The sequence below is a fragment of the Scomber japonicus genome, chromosome 24 (assembly GCF_027409825.1).
Source record: "Scomber japonicus isolate fScoJap1 chromosome 24, fScoJap1.pri, whole genome shotgun sequence".
In the NCBI taxonomy this organism is placed as follows: domain Eukaryota; kingdom Metazoa; phylum Chordata; class Actinopteri; order Scombriformes; family Scombridae; genus Scomber; species Scomber japonicus.
The window spans coordinates 1,892,452-1,911,018 of record NC_070601.1 but is presented as its reverse complement, the minus strand read 5'-3'; the positions used below and the strand labels follow the sequence as shown (position 1 = coordinate 1,911,018).

At 42.6% G+C, this 18,567-nt stretch overlaps 1 pseudogene; it reads left to right on the top strand.

Annotated features, from left to right (window-relative positions):
- The window catches only part of LOC128354611 (growth hormone receptor-like), a 17,306-nt pseudogene extending 13,632 nt beyond the window's left edge, over positions 1 to 3,674 (top strand).
- The last annotated feature ends 14,893 nt before the right edge of the window (positions 3,675 to 18,567 follow it).

The window sequence follows — 18,567 nt, the reverse complement described above, 5'->3', positions numbered from 1 at the left end:
CTCCACGCTGCTCATATATTCCTTCCTTCCTTCCTTCCTTCCTACTTCCTTCCTTCCTTCTACCTCCTTCCTTCCTGAGAGCTCCACGCTGTTCATATCTTCCTTCCTTCCTTCCTTCTACCTTCCTTCCTTCCTTCCTGAGAGCTCCACGCTGCTCATATCTTCCTTCCTTCCTTCCTTCCTTCCTTCCTTCCTTCCTTCCTTCCTTCCTTCCTTCCTTCCTTCCTTCCTTCCCTCCCTCCTTCCTTCCTTCCTTCCTCCACACTGTTCATATCTTCCTTCCTTCCTTCCTTCCTACCTTCCTTCCTTCCTTCCTGAGAGCTCCACGCTGCTCATATCTTCCTTCCTTCCTACCTCTCCTTCCTTCCTTCCTTCCTTCCCTCCTTCCTTCCTTCCTTCCTTCTTTCCTTCTTCCTGAGAACTCCACGCTGCTCATATCTACTCTAATCTTCTCTTCTGACCCTCCCTCCTACCTTCCTTCCTTCCTTCCCCTCCTTCCTTCCTTCCTTCCTTCCCTCCTTCCTTCCTCCCTCCCTCCTATACCTTCCTACCTTCCTTCCTTCTGTCTTTCCTTCCTTCCTTTCTTCCTTCCTTCCTGAGAGCTCCACGCTGTTCATATCTACTCTGATCTTCCCTTCTGACCCTCCTTCCTTCTTTCTTTCCTTCCTTCCTTCCCTCCCTATATATTTATATATTTATAAGCGGATTTCAAAATAAAGCGCTAAGAATAAAATGTAAAACTAAAGAGCTGATTGGTATCAAACATGTTTTATTTAGTGCTTTTATGAATCATTCTGGATCATGATTAATTAAAATAATGATTTTTTACGCACGGAGCAAGCGGCTTGGTAACGACTGCAGGTTAACATGTAGAGTTTCTGAGTTCTATGAATCATTATTTTATATTTTTCATTATCAGACAACAGAATCTCATTATGAGAAATGAATTCAGCTGCATTAAATCACACAGAGCTCATTATTATCCTCTATGTCAAATATATGGACCATAAATCATCCAGAACAACAGCTGATTAATCTCTAATGATTAACCCTCCTGTTGTCCTCGAGTCAAGGAAGGAAGGGAGGAAGGGAGGGAGGGAGGGAGGAAGAGAGGAAGGAAGGAAGGGGGAGGGAGGGAGAAGAAGAAAGGAAAGGAGGGAGGGAGGGAGGAAGAAGAAAGGAAAGGAGGGAGGGAGGGAGGAAGAAGAAAGGAAAGGAGGGAGGGAGGAAGGAAGAGAGGAAGAAGGAAGGAAAGGAGGGAGGAAGAAAGGAAAGGAGGGAGGGAGGAAGGAAGAGAGGAAGAAGGAAGGAAAGGAGGGAGGAAGAAAGGAAAGGAGGGAGGGAGAAGGAAGAGAGGAAGAAGGAAGGAAAGGAGGGAGGGAGGAAAGGAAGAGAGGAAGAAGGAAGGAAAGGAGGGAGGAAGAAAGGAAGGGAGGAAGAAGAAGGAAAGGAGGGAGGAAGAAAGGAATGGAGGGAGGGAGGAAGGAAGAGAGGAGAAGAAGGAAGAAAGGAGGGAGGGAGGAAGGAAGAGAGGAAGAAGGAAGGAAAGGAGGGAGGATGAAAGGAAGGGAGGAAGAAGAAAGGAAAGGAAGGAGGAGAAGAAAGGAAAGGAAGGAGGAAGAAAGGAAAGGAGGGAGGGAGGAAGGAAGAGAGGAAGAAGGAAGGAAAGGAGGGAGGAAGGAAGGAAGGGAAAGAGGAAGGATGAGAGAGGGAAGGAAGGAAAGAAGGAACAGTCCAAAACAGTCTGGGTCAATTTGACCCGGGAGGACGACACAAAGGTTAAATCAGAGAAACAGCTGATTTAATCCCTAATGAAGCTTTCATATTATGTCAGGGATGTCAAACATGCGGCCCGTGGGCCAGATCCAGGCCGCCGAGGGGTCTGATCCGGCCCACTTAACTTATTCCTCCCTTCCTTCCTTTCATGTCTTCTTTTTCTTCCTTCCTTTCTGTCTTCTTCTTTTTCTTCCTTCCTTTCCTTCCATTTGTCCTTTCTTCTTTCTTCTTTCATGTCTTATTTTACTTCCTTCCTTCCTTCCTTCCTTCCTTCCTTCCTTCATTCCTTCCTTCATTCCTTCTGTCTTTCATTCCTGTCTACTCTTCCTTCTCCTCCTTCCTCCCTACTTTCTTCCTTCCTTCCTTCCTTCCTTCCTTCATTCCTTCCTTCATTCCTTCTGTCTTTCATTCCTGTCTACTCTTCCTTCTCCTTCCTTCCTTCCTTCCTTCCTTCCATCTTTTTAATGATAACCCTGAATAATATGTAACGTGTGTGTGTGTGTGTGTGTGTGTGGTGTTTTCTTTTTACTCATTCTTCAACTTCTCTCTTTCTGTTTTCACCTTCAGAATAAAAGAGTACTTCCTGCCGGCCATTCCAAAGCCGCGGATCGTCGGCATTGACCCGATGCTCCTGAAGGTAACACACACACACACACACACACACTCACACACACACACACACACACAACACACACATACACACACACACACACACACACACACACACACACACACACACACACCACACACACACACACTCATATATACAAACACTCAGCGTAGCTTTTCGAGGTCAGGTGATAACCACTTCTTCATTGCATCTTTTTCTTTTGTTGTCTCTTTTTCTTTTCCGTCCTTCCTTTCTCCTTCCTTTTCCTCTTCTTTTATTCTTACTTTTTGCCCTCCTCCGTCCCACTTCTCTCCATCTTTCTATATCATATTACATTTTTCCTTCTATCTTTTACTACTTATCTTCTCTGCCTGCATCTTCCTTCCTATTTATTTTTTACCACATTTTCTTTCCTTTAATGTTCCTTTCTCATCCCTCCTTCTCGCTGTCTTTAACTTTCTTCTCACTAATCTTCTGTCTGTTCCTTTCCTTCTTTTCCACCCTCTTCCATCTCTCTCTCTCTCTCTCTGTCTTTCTCTCCCCTCTCTCTCTTTCATCCCTCTCTCTCTCTCCCTCTCTCTCCCTCTCTCTCTCCCTCTCTCTCTCTCTCTCTCTCTCTCTCCCTCTCTCTTTCTGTCTCTTCCATCCCCCTTTCTCCCTCTCTCTCTCTCTTCCTCTCTCTCTCTCTCTCTCCCTCTCTCTCTCTCTCTCTCTCTCTCTCTCCCTGTCTCTCTTCCTCTCTCTCTCTCTCTCTCCCATCTCTCTGTCTCTCTCTTCCTCTCTCTCTCTTCCATCCCTCTCTGCCCCCCCCCCCTTCTCTCTCTCTCTCTCTCTCTCTCTCCTCTCTCTCTCTCTCTCTCTCTCTCTCTCTCTCTCTCTCTCTCTCTCTCTCTCCCGGCCTCAGAAGGGGAACTTAGACGAAATCAACCGTCACTTCAGTAACTTCCACAGCTACAGACCTCCCAGCTACACCCGAGGAGGTTTGGGATCAGGTGAGCGCCGACAACGTCTACCTGACGTCGGCGAAGGACTGCGACGCCCCGACCGATCCCAACGACCGAGAGAAGGACGCCCTCATGCCGCCGTGTGACCTGGCGCCCGTGTCCCGCACATCATCAGTCATGACCCAAAACCTGACCGTCATACATGCAGGGTGTGTCTCCCTACTGTTCCCCGCCTCCCCGACGCCTTCGCCGCCCCGCTGGACGCCCCCTCGTCGTGGCTGAGGCCGGAGATCGTGCCTCTCCCAGGGACGGATTACAGCATGATGGGACACCCGAGCCTTCCCGTCGCAGCGCCTGCACCCAACGCGGCCGCCATCACCGCTAACCGCTCGCCCGCCGCAGGATTTCTACACCCTGCGTCCAGCTCATGAACGACAGCGGCGAGGTGCACCTGGTGCCGTGCTTGCCGCCGGCGTACTGCAGAGAGTTCCCACCTTTCACGACGGTCGACTTAGACGCGGAGGAGAAGAAGAAGAAGCTGGCCGACTACCAGGCGAGGAAGAACGCGATGAACGGCTCGAGAAGCGGCGATGAGGCGGAGAGGGGTGAAGCTGTCGTTCCTCTGCTGCCTGTTGCCGCTGACAACAAGGGCTGAACACACACACACACACACACACACACACACATCCGGGAAAAGACACTGTGAACACTGCTGAATGTGCTGAAACACAGAAACTGTCCTTGACTCTGGGTGAAGAAGAAGAAGAGTCGACCCTCACAACAGGAAGTGAACGTGCAGAACAGCTTCCTGCAAACAGACAACGTTGCGTTTGTGGACGATTGGAAAAAACAAAGACTCTATGAAACACTATTACTGGTGCAATAAGCAGCAACACGAAACGTTATCTTTTTCTTTTCTTTTTTTTCCTTTTCTTACTTTTTATTTGTGCCATACAGTTCATCACACATTCCATCATGTAGTAAATCTCCACTTTCTCTTTTTATATCTTTACATATGAATTTCATGAAATAGAGAAATATGGATCAAAACCAAAGAAACAACAAACCTGATATAACTGAAATAAATACTAAACATTAATAGGAATTTTAAAAAAAACTCTGTTTTCTGTTTTAGCTCTTTGGTTTTTTTTTACATGGTTAGTTTCCATGACGACCATGAATCCGCTGAGCTGTATTTTAGCTACGACCTTTTCCGTAATCAACTCCCTCATTCACCCTTTTTGTTGCCATGTTTTATATTTAAAGGTTGTGGCTGCAACCGTAAGCAACCGATTACGTAATAACGGCCAATAACGTAATAATGACTGATAACGTTAATAACTGACGATTACGTAATAATGGTCGATAACGTAATAATGGCTGATAATGTAATAAAGTCCAAACATAATAATGGCCGAGTACGTAATAATGGCCAATAATGTAATAATGTTGCTCATTTTAAATATAATAAAGCCGATACATGATAACGGCTGATAACATATTAAATTTGCCTATTTTAAATGCTAAAAAGGCGATAACGTAATAAAGCCGATAACGTAATAACTTGCCAATAACGTAATAAAATGTCAGAATCAATTACATAATAACGAATAACAGTAGTGATATTAGCATTATTAAGTTATCAGCTCCAGTTACGACATTTGTAAAGGATTTTTAACTTATTACGTTATCGGCTGCTACAAGGGTCCTTTGATTTCCTAAGATAAATAATGTTGAGTTGCTTTTGGTTAAACACGTCTAGTATCCCGCCAACATAATCCTGAAAATGTTCCGTATTTCATCGTTATGACTTGAGCTCTAAAATACCTGTTTCTAACCGTCCAGTTTCATCCCTTCCTTTTCTGAAATTACTGATTTTCAATTCCCGTTCCCACCTTTTTTTTTTTTTTTTTTACTTTATTCTTGATATTATGTTGCAATACTTTGTCTAAAATCTTCAGCTTTTCTTCACCAAATATACAACAAAGTTTCATATTCCTTTGTTTTTTTCTGGCAGGTTAGTCGGATTCTTGAATGAAATTATTTTATAAGCATTTGTCCGTCAAATAATTGGCCGATATACAGTTGTCCTCTTGTCCATCCAACAGCTGATGTCAGTGTTATAGATGGATCTGTTATCCATGACACTGTTTAAGTTGTGTTGCCCAGTAATAACACTGCAAAAAAGAGTTAGCTTTAAATTAGGGCTGTCAGTGTTAACGTGTTAATCGCGATTAGATTAATGCAATCCATAACGCACACATTTTTTTAAATCGCATTTTAATGTTGCAAGCCTTTTTGTCCCTTCTCCTCCCCCGTAGACGGCTCCTCTAGCTGTAGCGCTATGCTTTGAAGTGGCCTCCTGCAGTAAACCTACCGCGCTGATGGAAAGTAAGAGAGCTACTGGACTTTTGAACGGCTTGTTTAACTTTAAAACACTTCCAGACGCTTCAGTTGACAAGTCAAAAGTAAAATGCAACCTGTGTCAAACGGAGTTTAACTACCACCGGAGTACGTGGAGTTTGAGTTAGCACCTCCACGCTAAACACCCAGGTGCAGCCAAGCCAGCCTCAGCTCCACCAAAGGACCATTTTGGAGTGTGGGAGTCGCAGCAGAGCCGTGATTGATTCCCAGTTAAGACACTCTGGTAAGAAATGCTTTACATTATGGGCTTAAAACTGCCTTCAAATGGAAAATAACAGGATTTTAAAACATGCAATTCAAAATGCGATTAATCGTGATTAACTATGGAAATTCTGCGATTAATCTCAATTAAAAAAATGTATCGTTTGACAGCCCTAGTTTAAAACCTTTGTCCCTTTTTTAGAGCTTTGCCGCTGTTTATAACTTATTCTATTCTTGCCTTTTTAAATTGCTTTGTTGGAAGGTTTTAAAAGCGGATGTTCGGGTTGTTTAATGGAGGTGATTGCAACATGAAACAGTTTCTACTTTACCTGCTAATGTCGCACTTTTTCAGATCTTTTCAGCTAAATTAAAAAAAAAAAAAAAACGTCATATGCTTGAACAAATTTCAAAGCCGGATCTGCCAACGTCGTGATTTCTGGGTAATGAAGTCCGTCGAACTTGAGTACAAAAGTTAAAATATTTAAATAAAACGGCACATTTACCACATGCTGCTTTTTCCACTAAAGCTCCACATTCAGGGTTGTATGTCTTTCTCAGGAAAACACAGTCCAATGCCATTTGATGTCGAGGACTCGGGTTGTTTCACATCTAGATCTGCGGGGCACATTTAGCATTCAGACCCTCTTTTACACACATTAATATTTAATTATTCAGCCTCACCTTGTTGTAGCTGGGATGTGGTGTTTAACACGAGGTAGTTGACCTGTTTCAAAGCTCCGACTGTTCAAAAGAAACCAGATTTTATTTTAAATATTCTATAAAGTAGTTTATCACTTCACCACATCCCAGCTAGCTTCTACAGGTTCTTCATATTCAGGCTTGTATCACACATGCAGCAGCGGCGGCTCCTACATGTGCCGACTCATTAAGGACTCATTGATTATCCTGAACATGGTTGGAATATGAATCTGCATGTGAAGGCGTCTCATTATCTTTCTGTCCTCATCCGTCAGTATTTCGATGAGCTGCAGTACAGAGACGTACCTGCAGTATGAAAACACAGCAACTCTTTAAAAAAACACTCCTTAAACTCGTTAGAAGAGGTCAGGAATCAACACAAAAAAACAACTCACCCCCTCAGGAAGACATTAACTGTGAATTTAAGCTCCCCGCTGCAGAAGACGTGTACATTTCTGTTCCTGCTCAGGAGGTTTAACCAACTTCTAATCAGTGTTTTAATATTGCTGCACATGTCAGTCACTGTCCTGTTTGCTGTGTGGTTTCCGGAGAACATGCAAAGACGTTTTTAATTTCTTAAAATAAGGTAAAAGCAAGCTCCTCTCCGACTCTTCTTTATAAAGTATATAACGTATTTTTTTATAGTAGAGCATTGTCGTCTTGTCTTAGAAGTCTAACACTATAACGAAATGTATTTTGTATATTGTAGAGATGCTGAATGACCAACCAACACACCTCAGGTAGTGTTTTGTTTGTTTTTTTGTTTGTTTTTCTTTTCAGTACAATGCAGTTTTGCTAAATGAGAATTCAAAAATCTGCCAGTTCGGACAACAACCTTTTAGAGTTTGTGAAAGTTTATTCAGTTTTTAAAATATGAGTATTAATAGTACTCTGAGGTTCTGATGAAGACGAGGTAAAGAGATGCAGTGGTCCTACTTTCAACCTTTTATTCTGCAACCCTGAATTAATATACTTCTAAATTGCCCCCCCCTCCACCAGAGAGTCTAAACTCACCCATGAAACTATTGAATATTTCTGTAGCAGATCTTAAACTGCACGATCAGGCATATTGGTGCAAGTATTTCAGGTTTGCACATTACTTTTCTGCAATTGAGTTGTACATGGATGTTATTTTGTAGGAAGCAGGGTTGCTCTGTGAATGTCCGAATGTCCTCTTCAGGTTGAGCCCAAACCCCCAGAGATGGAAAGTGATTTTGGGGAAGGTGGTGGGATAAATGAGCAACACAGCTGTCGAGATTTACTGTATCAATCTTACACTAAATGTTAAGGTCTCAGCAACCTTTTAGAGTTTGTGAAAGTTTATTCAGTTTTTAAAATATGAGTATTTATAGTACTCTGAGGTTTTGATGAAGACGAGGTAAAGAGATGCAGTGGTCCTACTTTCAACCTTTTATTCTGCAACCCTGAATTAATATACTTCTAAATTGCCCCCTCCCCCCCAAACCTGAACCTTTACTAAAGTCCCACCAGAGTCTAAACTCACCCATGAAACTATTTAATATTTCTGTAGCAGATCTTAAACTGCACAATCAGGCATTTTTGGTGCAAAGTATTTCAGGTTTGCACATTACCTTTCTTCAATTATAGTTGTACATGGATGTTATTTTGTAGGAAGCAGGGTTGCTCTGTGAATGTCCGAATGTCCGAACTCTTCAGGTTGAGCCCAAACCCCCAGAGATGGAAAGTGATTTTGGAGAAGGTGGTGGGATAAAAATCAATCTAACACTAAATCTTAAAGTCTCAGCAAGCTTAAAAAAAACTCTAGGTACTTTTAGGATTGCCGTCTTTTTGAGCTACGTTCAACAAATTCAGTAACTTTCCAAAAAGAGACACAGTCACTTTACGCTCACTTTTCAATAGGTATCCCCAATTTGTTCAATTTATGGTAAAAAAACCTTGACCTACAGTACGTTGTTTCAATCATACTGAAACACCTTTTTTTTCATTTTTACAAAATCCAAAAACACTTGAACTCCTGTACTTGTGGCATCATCTTGCCTCCAACCTGAAAGGGGAAATCCACAGTTATTCAGTCTCAAACAACGAATAGTCATCTGCAAAGAAAATTACTGGTAATCTCCAACTATTTGATTTAAAAAATAATAATAATAATTTAACCCTCCTGTTGTCCTACAGTCAAGGAAAGGAGGGAAGAAGGAAGGAAGGAAGGAAAGAAGGAAAGGGGGGAGGGAGGGCAGGAAGGAAAGGAGGGAGGGAGGGAGGGAAGGAAGGAAAGGAAGAAGGAAGGAGGGAAGGAAAGAAGGAGTGGGGGGAAGAAAGGCCAGAAGGAAGGAAGGAACAAAGGAAAGAAGGAGTGAGGGGGAAGGAAGGACAGAAGGAAGGAAGGAACGAAGGAAAGAAGGAGTGGGGGGAAGAAAGGCCAGAAGGAAGGAAGGAACGAAGGAAAGAAGGAGTGAGGGGGAAGGAAGGAAGGAAGGAAAGAAGGAAGGAGGGAGGGAGGGAAGGAAGGAAAGAAGGAGTGGGGGGAAGAAAGGCCAGAAGGAAGGAAGGAACGAAGGAAAGAAGGAGTGAGGGGGAAGGAAGGCCAGAAGGAAGGAAGGAAGGAAAGGAGGAAGGAAAGAAGGAAGGAGGGAGGGATGGAATGAAGGAAAAAAAGGGGGGAGGAAGGAAGGAAGGAAAGAAGGAAGGAGGGAGGGAAGGAAGAAGGAAGGAAAGAAAGAAGGAAGGAGGTAGGGAGGGAAGGAAGGAAAGAAAGGGGGGAAGAAAGGAGGAAGGAAGGAAAGGAAGAAGGAAAGAAGGAGTGAGGTGGAAGCAAGGAAAGGAAGGAAGGAAGAAGGAAAGAAGGAAGGAAAGAAAGGGGGAGGAAGGCCAGAAGGAAGGAAGAAAGGGTCAATTTGACCCCCGGGGAGGACGATACGAGGGTTAAAGCAAAACTGACAAACATTTTGCTGGTTGCAGCTTCTTAACTGTTGGGACCTGCTGCTTCTCTTTGTCGTATATATGATGTCATCGATGTCGTGATGTCACTGTGTCGTGATGTCACTGTATCGGTTCTCGTCCATGTTGCAGTTAACTGTCGTGTCGCTGGTCTCTATTTCTGTGCCTGTACGTGCCTTTTTTTTTACAGAGCAGTAACTGTTTGCTATTCTTCTTCTGTGGTGTTGAAATGTCAGCTGATCTCTTTTAACCCTTCCTGTCGTCCTCTCGGGTCAAATTGACCCCGTCTGTTTTGACTGTTCCTTCTTTCCTCCCTTCCTCCCTTCCTTCCTTCCTTCCTTCCGTCTGTCCTCCCTCCCTCCCTCCTTCTCTTTCCCTTCCTTCTGTTGTTATGCTATCCCCCTTTCCTCCGTCCTTCTGTCCTTCCTTTCCTTCCACCCTTCCTTCCTTCCTCCGTCCTTCTGTCCTTCCTTCTTTCCTCCGTCCTTCTGTCCTTCCTTCTTTCCTCCGTCCTTCTGTCCTTCCTTTCCTTCCACCCTTCCTTCTGTCCTTCCTTCCTTCTTTCCTTCCTTTCTTTCTCCCTCCCTCCTACCTTCATTCCTTCCTTCCTTTCTTCCTTCCTTCCTCCCTCCCTCCCTCCCTCCCTCCTTTGCTTCCTTCTTTCCTCCGTCCTTCTGTCCTTCCTTTCTTTCCACCCTTCCCTCCTTTCCTTCCTTCCTTCCTTCCTTCCTCCCTCCCTCCTTTCCTTCCTTCCTTCTTCCTTCCTCCCTTCCATCCTTCTTTCCTTCCTACCCTTCCTTTCCGCCTTCCTTCCTTGACTTGAGGACAACAGAAGGGTTAAAGGAGACCAATGGTTGATGAGTAAACTGATGAGTTGAAGCCAATTGTTGAACATGTAAAAAAAAAAAAAAAAAAAAAAAAAAACCCCCGCTCAGTGTTAGTTTCATTTTCACCTTTTTATTGTGACGAAAAAAACCCCACTACATGAAGTCTGGATTAGACGTGAGACTTTCTTCTTGTCTGACTAAAAGCACTTATGATTATTCTTTGATGCAATAAAGAGTGAAAAGGCAAATAAACGTGTGCAGGGCTGATCATTTATAACCAACTTACGGTAGATGGAAAAGAGTAAAGGGTCGACCCATCATTGTTTTTCGGTTCTATATATGTCCTTCCTCCCTCCGTCCTTCTATCTTTCTTTCCTTCCTCTCTCTTTCCTCCCTTCCTCCCTCCTTTCCTTCCTTCCCTCCCTGCCTTCCTTCTTTCCTTTCCTTCCTTCCTCCCTCCCTCCTTTTCTCCTTTCCTTCCTTCTCTCTTTCTTTCCTCCCCCCTACCTCCCCCTTCCTTCTTTCTTTTCTCCCTCCCTACCTTCCTCCTACCTTTCTTCTTTCCTTTCCTTCCTCCCTTCCTTCTTTCCTTTCCTCCCTTCCTTCCTTCTCTCCTTCCTTCCGTCCTTCCCTCCTTCCTTCCTTCTCTCTTTCTTTCCTCCCCCCTACCTCCCTCTTCCTTCCTTCTTTCTTTTCTCCCTCCCTACCTTCCTCCTACCTTCCTTCTTTCCTTTCCTTCCTCCCTTCCTTCTTTCCTTTCCTCCCTTCCTTCCTTCTCTCCTTCCTTCCGTCCTTCCCTCCTTCCTTCCTTCTCTCTTTCTTTCCTCCCCCCTACCTCCCCCTTCCTTCTTTCTTTTCTCCCTCCCTACCTTCCTCCTACCTTCCTTCTTTCCTTTCCTTCCTCCTTTCTTTACTTCTTCCTCCATTCCTTCCTTCCTCCCTCCCTCCTTTCCTTCCCTCCTTCCTTCCTTCTCTCTTTCTTTCCTTCCCTCCTTCCTTCCTTTTCTCTTTCTTTCCTTCCCTCCTTCCTTCCTTCTCTTTCTTTTCTCCCTCCCTACCTTCCTTCTTTCCTTTCCTTCCTCCCTTCCTCCTTTCCTCCCTCCCTCCCTCCTTTCCTTACTTCTTCCTCCATTCCTTCCTTCCTCCCTCCCTCCCTCCCTCCTTTCCTTCCTTCCTCCTTCCTCCCTTCTCCCTTCCTCCCTGCCTTCCTTCCTCCTTCCCTCCCTCCCTCCTTTCCTTCCTTCTTCCTCCCTTTCTTCCTCCCTCCCTCCTTTCCTTCCTCCTTCCCTCCCTCCTTTCCTTCTTCCTCCCTCCCTCCTTTCCTTCCTTCTTCCTCCCTCCTTTCCTTGACTCGAGGACAACAGGAGGGTTAAGCATTGACATTTCTATCATTTAACTCTCTTTTCTTCACATGGACTAATTGGTTTGAGCCACTAAAACCTTAAATTAACCATATTTTAGTCTACTTGAGTGGTAAAAACAATGGTAATTAAGTTTTGTTTTTTTTTGGAGAGGTGTGTTCAAGATTATTCTAACATGTTGAAGACAAATAAAATGTGGTTTTACATTTCCCTCCAAAACATGTCGGTTCTTTTAAGTTTTGGTAAAGTTTATGCTCAAAATGAAATATTTTGGTATGTAACCTCCTTTTGTACAGATTAAACAAGCAAGATATAGAGAAAGTGTTTTTTGCTGGTATAACTTTATTTGTGTAGCACCTTCTGTACAAAAAAATGCAGCTCGACAAAATAAATGACATGAACCAAGTCAAAAAGAGAGATAAAATTGACATAAAAACATGCAAATGTATATATAAGATGGAAATTAAAACCTCCATCCATCCATCCATCCATCTTCTTCCACTTATCCGGGGTCGGGTCGCGGGGGCAGCAGCCTAAGCAGAGAAGCCCAGACTTCCCTCTCCCCAGCCACTTCGTCCAGCTCTTCCCGGGGGATCCCGAGGCGTTCCCAGGCCAGCCGAGAGACATAGTCTCTCCAGCGTGTCCTGGGTCTTCCTCGGGGTCTCATACCATACCATACCATATCAAACTATACAAGACAATACCATATCATACCATACAATACCATACAATATCATACCATACCATACCATACAATATAATACCATACCATACCATACCATACCATACCATACCATATCATACGATACCATACCATACCATACCATACCATACAATATAATACCATACCATACCATACCATACCATATCATACGATACCATACCATACCATACCATACCATATCATACCATACCATACCATACCATACCATACAATATCAAACTATACAATACCATACAATATCATACCATATCAAACTATACAAGACAATACCATATCAGACCATATCATACAATACAATACCATACCATACCATACCATACAATATCATACCATACAATACAATACCATACCATACAATATAAGCAAATAAGTAGATTTTCCAAACCAACTTTTCCTCTAAATTCCTCCGTAGGTTAAGTTTAGGTCTTAGTTTTGGTTAAATTAAGAAAGCCTTTGTCCCCCCCCCCCTCACCCCCACCCCCACCCACACACACACACACACACACACACATCTTTTTGCACTACATTTATTGCTCTGCAGATAAATATTCACCACAAAAACAACCAGATGAGATTTTAGAAAGCGAGCTAGAAGCTAGAAATCATCCTAAATTCAATTAGTAGTGTTTGATAGAAAGATTTGATAACACTTGAAGCCACTTTTTTGGATCCACACTGAAGAATTACATTGCAGACTATTTGTCATCTGCTCAAAGCACTTAGCAATATAGTTAAATAAAGACTTATTAGTAAGCGCCCTCGTTATGCATGTAGATTACACTGAGACACAGACGGCTAAAAATAGAGCCGCAGCGGTTCAGTTAATAACAGGCTTTTTCCTTCCTGCCTGTAAAGACATTGAATAATTGGATTTAAATAGTCTCATCTGAAAGTAATTCATAAGAACGTAAAATGGCAGCTCACCAGTCAAACCTTAATTCATCTTGTGAGTCTTTCTGTCACAAATAAACAATACGACCAAGGCGACCTCAGACGGAGTGTGTTCGAGTGACCGTGTGACTTAGATTTGCCCACATTTTCAGGTTATAAATAGGCGGGATGATTGTCAGCTGACTGCAGATAAACACACAATTCAAGCTCGGGGAGTTTGATGTTGTGTAACAGCAGAAACGAGACGAAACGTTGATAAGATTTGAGTGAAAAGAAGATGTTTTTAACGGCCTCGTCTCGCTTATAAGACATGTCTTTGTCTCTGTGGAAAGTGTGTGGAGGTTAATATTTATAGTTAAAGGGCCAGTTCACCAAAAAGAACAGATAAATTCAATCAGAGGTGAAATAAAAGGAAGAAAGGAATGAGTATGGTGGCCAGGAAGTGCAAAACACTGTGAAACATTTTTACATATTGTGACGGCCTGCCCCTCTGTCTGTTCATTGGCTGTGTGGCTTCCCTGGGTGGAGGTTGGGACAGGTCGTCGGGCCAATTTGCCTCACCTGTGGGTGTCTGGGGTATTTAAGGGCTGTCTAAACATTTGTTCGGTCTCTCTTGCTGCCTCCAGACTGAGACTTGGGTTCAGCCTTCCACCGGCCATGTGGACCGAAGTATCACTACCTCCTGCATGCAACACTTCACACAACATACTTCACTCATCCGTACACTGCACACATGACTGACCCTTAACATAACCTATCACACACACTTTTGGTTTATTTTTATCTAAGTGTATCTTATATTTTCTTAGTATGACCTGATTTCTATTTGACTAATTTAAGCATTATTTACTTTCAAGTTAACATGATTTAATAATAAATTAATTTTGATTTGGTATTTCATGTGTGGATTCCATTATTGCCACTAACTGGTCCGGTTTGTGACATGAAACAAAATGACATGAGCAATACACTTTTACCAAGGACAAAACAAATTTACATTTTAGAAAAGAAATTTACAAACGACACAATCTTCACGGAAAGGGAAAGTACCAAATACAGGAAGTGGCGTGGAAGTGATGAAGTGAGCAGACAGTCTGTGCCAGTTTGGTTCCTCAGCTGTTAATTATGGTTTAAGCTAAACTAAGTAAAAAATTAACAGAAAAGCACATTTACAACTTAGTGACAATGAATCATCCAACACTTTAAATTTCTGCTATAATTTTTTTCAATTAGTGAAGCTGTGTTTAAAACCCGCCACCAGGTGGTGCTATAGAGTCTTATGTACATTTATAGCTATAGTTTATTCCACAGACAAACATATATATGAATATATGTATATAGTTTATTTAGCAGCTGAGGAAACAAACTGTTACAGACTGTCTGCCCACTTCATCACTTCCACGTCACTTCCTGTATTTGGTACTTTCCCTTTCCGTGAAGATTGTGTCGTAAATGTGTTTCAGGATTGGTAAAAGTTTTTTTCTCGTCATTTTGTTTTATGATATGTGAAAATGTAATTGTAAATTTGTCTCAAGTAATGTTGTTTTGCGCTTCCAGGCCACTGTAAAGGAAAGAAGAAAGGAAGGAAAAATCTTCTTTCTTTCTTTCTTTCTTTCTTTCTTGAACAGGAGGAATAATTACAGCAAGAAAAACATAATGTTCATTTTGAGCTCCTGACATACTTGGAAAGACTGTGAACTCATCCTTTAAGCCTTTTTTTAGTAGGGGTGTATCTCTGCTTTTATCCAACAATTTTCCCTTTTCAAAGTTTTGTTTATTGGAGATGAGATGATCTTATTTAATACCTTTTTCAAGGGCTTTTTTAACCTTTAAAACCTTAATTCCCTTCACTTAGGCCACCATTTTTTAAAATAGCAATCATTTTGTGCCACCAGCTATCTGAAAAATTAAAGTTCTTGCTTATTGTCACGTTAGGATGTCTATCTTTATTTAAACACCTTTTTATTTGATTATCATGAAAGCAACTGCAAGAAAAGCAGCTTTTATGTTCAATTTACTTCGCAATTTAAGCTCCTGACTGTTGATTTTAAAGGACAGAAATGTCATATTAGCTTCAGATTAATTAATTCTTAATGTTCATTTGAGCTCCTGACATACTTGGAAATACTGCAAACTCGTCCTTTAAGCCTTTTTTTAGTAGGGATGTATCTCATCTTTTATCCAACAATTTTCCCTTTTCAAAGTTTTGTTAATTGGTTTATTGGAGATGAGATGATGTTAGTTAATACCTTTTAAAGGACTTTTTTAAAACCTTCACTTAGGCCACCATATTAAAAAATAGCAAGCAAAAGTTCTTGCTTATTGTCACATGTTAGGATGTCTATCTTTGTTTAAACACCTTTTATTTGATTATTATGAAAGAAACACCAACAAAAAGCAGCTTTAATGTTCAATTTAAGCTCCTGACTGTTGATTTAACCCTTAAACAGACAACGTGCACCAGGAGATACAGACTCTTTAACCTTCCTGTTGTCCTCCCGGGTCCTTCCTTCCTTCCTTCCTTCCTTCCTTCCTTCCTCAGATCTAAGTTCAGCTGTTAGCCTAAATGTTCCCTCCTTCTGTCCTTTCTTCCTTCCTTCATCTGTCCTTCCTTTCTTCCTTCCTTCATGTGTCCTTCCTTTCTTCCTTCCTTCCTTCCTTCCTTCCTTCCTCCCTCCCTCCCTCCCTCCCTTCCTTCCTCCCTCCTTTCCTCCCTTCCTTCCTCCCTCCTTTCCTTCCTTCTTCCTCCCTCCTCCCTTTCCTCTCTCCTTCCTTTCCTTCCTTCTTCCCTCCTTTCCTTCCTACCTTCCTTCCTTCCTCCCTCCTTCCTTTCCTTCCTTCTTCCTCCCTTGCTTCCCTTCCTTCCTTCTTCCCTCCTTCCTTCCCTTCCTTCCGTCCTTCCTTCCTCCCTCCTTTCCTTCCTTCCTTCCTTCCTTACTTTAGGTGCAAATGACATAACTAGTAAGGTCTGTTTAAGGGTTAAAGGACAGAAATGTCATATTAGCTTCAGATTAACTTGTAAATCCATGTTCACACAGAAGGAGGACTGTGGATCCATCACTTCCATAGTAAATGTATAATGAAAGGATCTAATGGTGAGTATGAACAGGAGGAATCATTACAGACAGAAAAACACTCTTAGTGTTAAATTAAGCTCCTGAATGTTGGTTTAAGACACAGTTGAAATAACGATGAACTCGTCCTTTAACTCCACCTGTACTTGAGTAAAAGTACTCTGTTCCTCCAGCTGGTGTCGGGTGTCCTGCATGTTTTTTCGGGGGGGTGTGGGGGGGGGGGGGGGTGATAGGATAGGGGAGGACTCTCTCTAACTGAAGGACCCTGAGTCACTCTGGGCCGCCACCAGCTTCAGACACACACCGCCTTCAGCAGCAAGGTAGGAATATACACACACACACGCACCTACACACACCTACACACACACACACACACATTTAGTTTTATATGAAGTTGGTCAGCAGGAAACAAGGAGGCAGATTTACTATTTTTGTGGCTTTTCTCACGTCAGATGAGTGTTGTTGTGTCCTGTTGTTTTAAAGTGTGAGACTCTGCGGCCTGTCAAGCTCTCAGCCTGCCTGTCAGCCTCTGAGGCAGCTGTCTCTGCCGTTATAAATAGACCCGGCTGGAAGGCCTGTTATCACACACACACTCACACACACACACACACACACACACACACACACACACACACACACACACTCACACACAGCAACATCAGCTTCTAAAATCTCACACATTTCTCATTTTTCTCATGAGGTCAGACGTTGAAAGTGTCATTGACTGTCATTTCTTATTTTCCCTGCTGTGTAATTGACAGAAATGAGTTTTAAAAAAAGCACTTATATCCGACTTTAAGCTGAACAGATCACGCAACGGTTCAAACATGTGCTTCGAAATCTCCTTATTTAGCATTTAGAAGCAGCATATTAACAATAAATGCTTTATAATAGGATTTATCTGGGCTTCTGTGTGTGTAATGAACAATAAAAAGGTGCAAAATGGGAAGTAATTGTGTAGTTTTCATGTTTTAGTTCAGAGCAGCGTTATTTAGCATTCATTATCAGCACATTAACACTTTAACCCTTTATTGGGCAAATAATTATATTTGGTAACTTCTGTAAATATCCCAAAATATCCTTCCTTCCTTTCTTCCTTTCCTTCCTCCCTGCCTTCTTTCTTCCCTTCCTCTTTTCCTTTCTCCCTCCCTCGTTCCTTATTTCCTTTCCTTACTTCCATCTGTTCTTCCTCCCTCACTCCTTCTCTCCTCCCTTCCTTCTTTCCTTCCTCCGTCCTTCCTTCCTTCCTTCCTTTCCTTACTTCCATCTGTTCTTCCTCCCTCCCTCCTTCTCTCCTCCCTTCCTTCTTTCCTTCCTCCATCCCCCTTTCTTCTTCCTTCCTTCCTTCTTTCTTCCCTTCCTCCCTCCCTCCTTCTCTTTCTTTCCTCCCCCCTACCTTCCTTCCTTCCTTCTTTCCCCCGTCCTTCCTTCCTTCCTTCCTTCCTCCCTTCCTTTCAATGAGTGCCCTATAAAGGGTTAACACTTCATTAATAGTTCTAAGTGTTTATTAATGCGATGATAAGTAGTTATAATAATGATATAATAAGTCTTCACAGGAGAGATTATAACTACTGATAAATACTCTACATCAGGGGTGTCTTCCGTCTTTCCTTCCTTCCTGTCTTATTTTCCTTCCTTCCTTCCTTCCGTCTTTCCTTCCTTTCTTCCTTCCTTCCTTCCTTCCTTTCTTCCTTCCTTCCTTCCTTCCTTCCTTCCTTCCTTCCTTCTGTCATTCCTGTTTACCTTTCCTTCTCCTCCTTCTTTTCCTTCCTTTCTTCCTTCTATCTTTCCTGCCTACCTGCCTGCCTTCCTTCCTTCCTTCCTTCCTTCCTTCCTTCCTTCCTTCCTTCCGTCTTTCATTCCTGTTTAGCTTTCCTTCTCCTCCTTCTTTTCCTTCCTTCCTTCCTTCCTTCCTTCCTGCCTTCCTGCCTTCTTTCCTTCCTTCCGTCTTTCATTCCTGTCTACTCTTCCTTCTCCTCCTTCTTTTCCTTCCTTCCTTCCATCTTTCCTTCCTTCCTTCCTTCCTTCCTTCCTTCCTTTATTCCTTCCGTCTTTCATTCCTGTTTACCTTTCCTTCTCCTCCTTCTTTTCCTTCCTTCCTTCCATCTTTCCTTCCT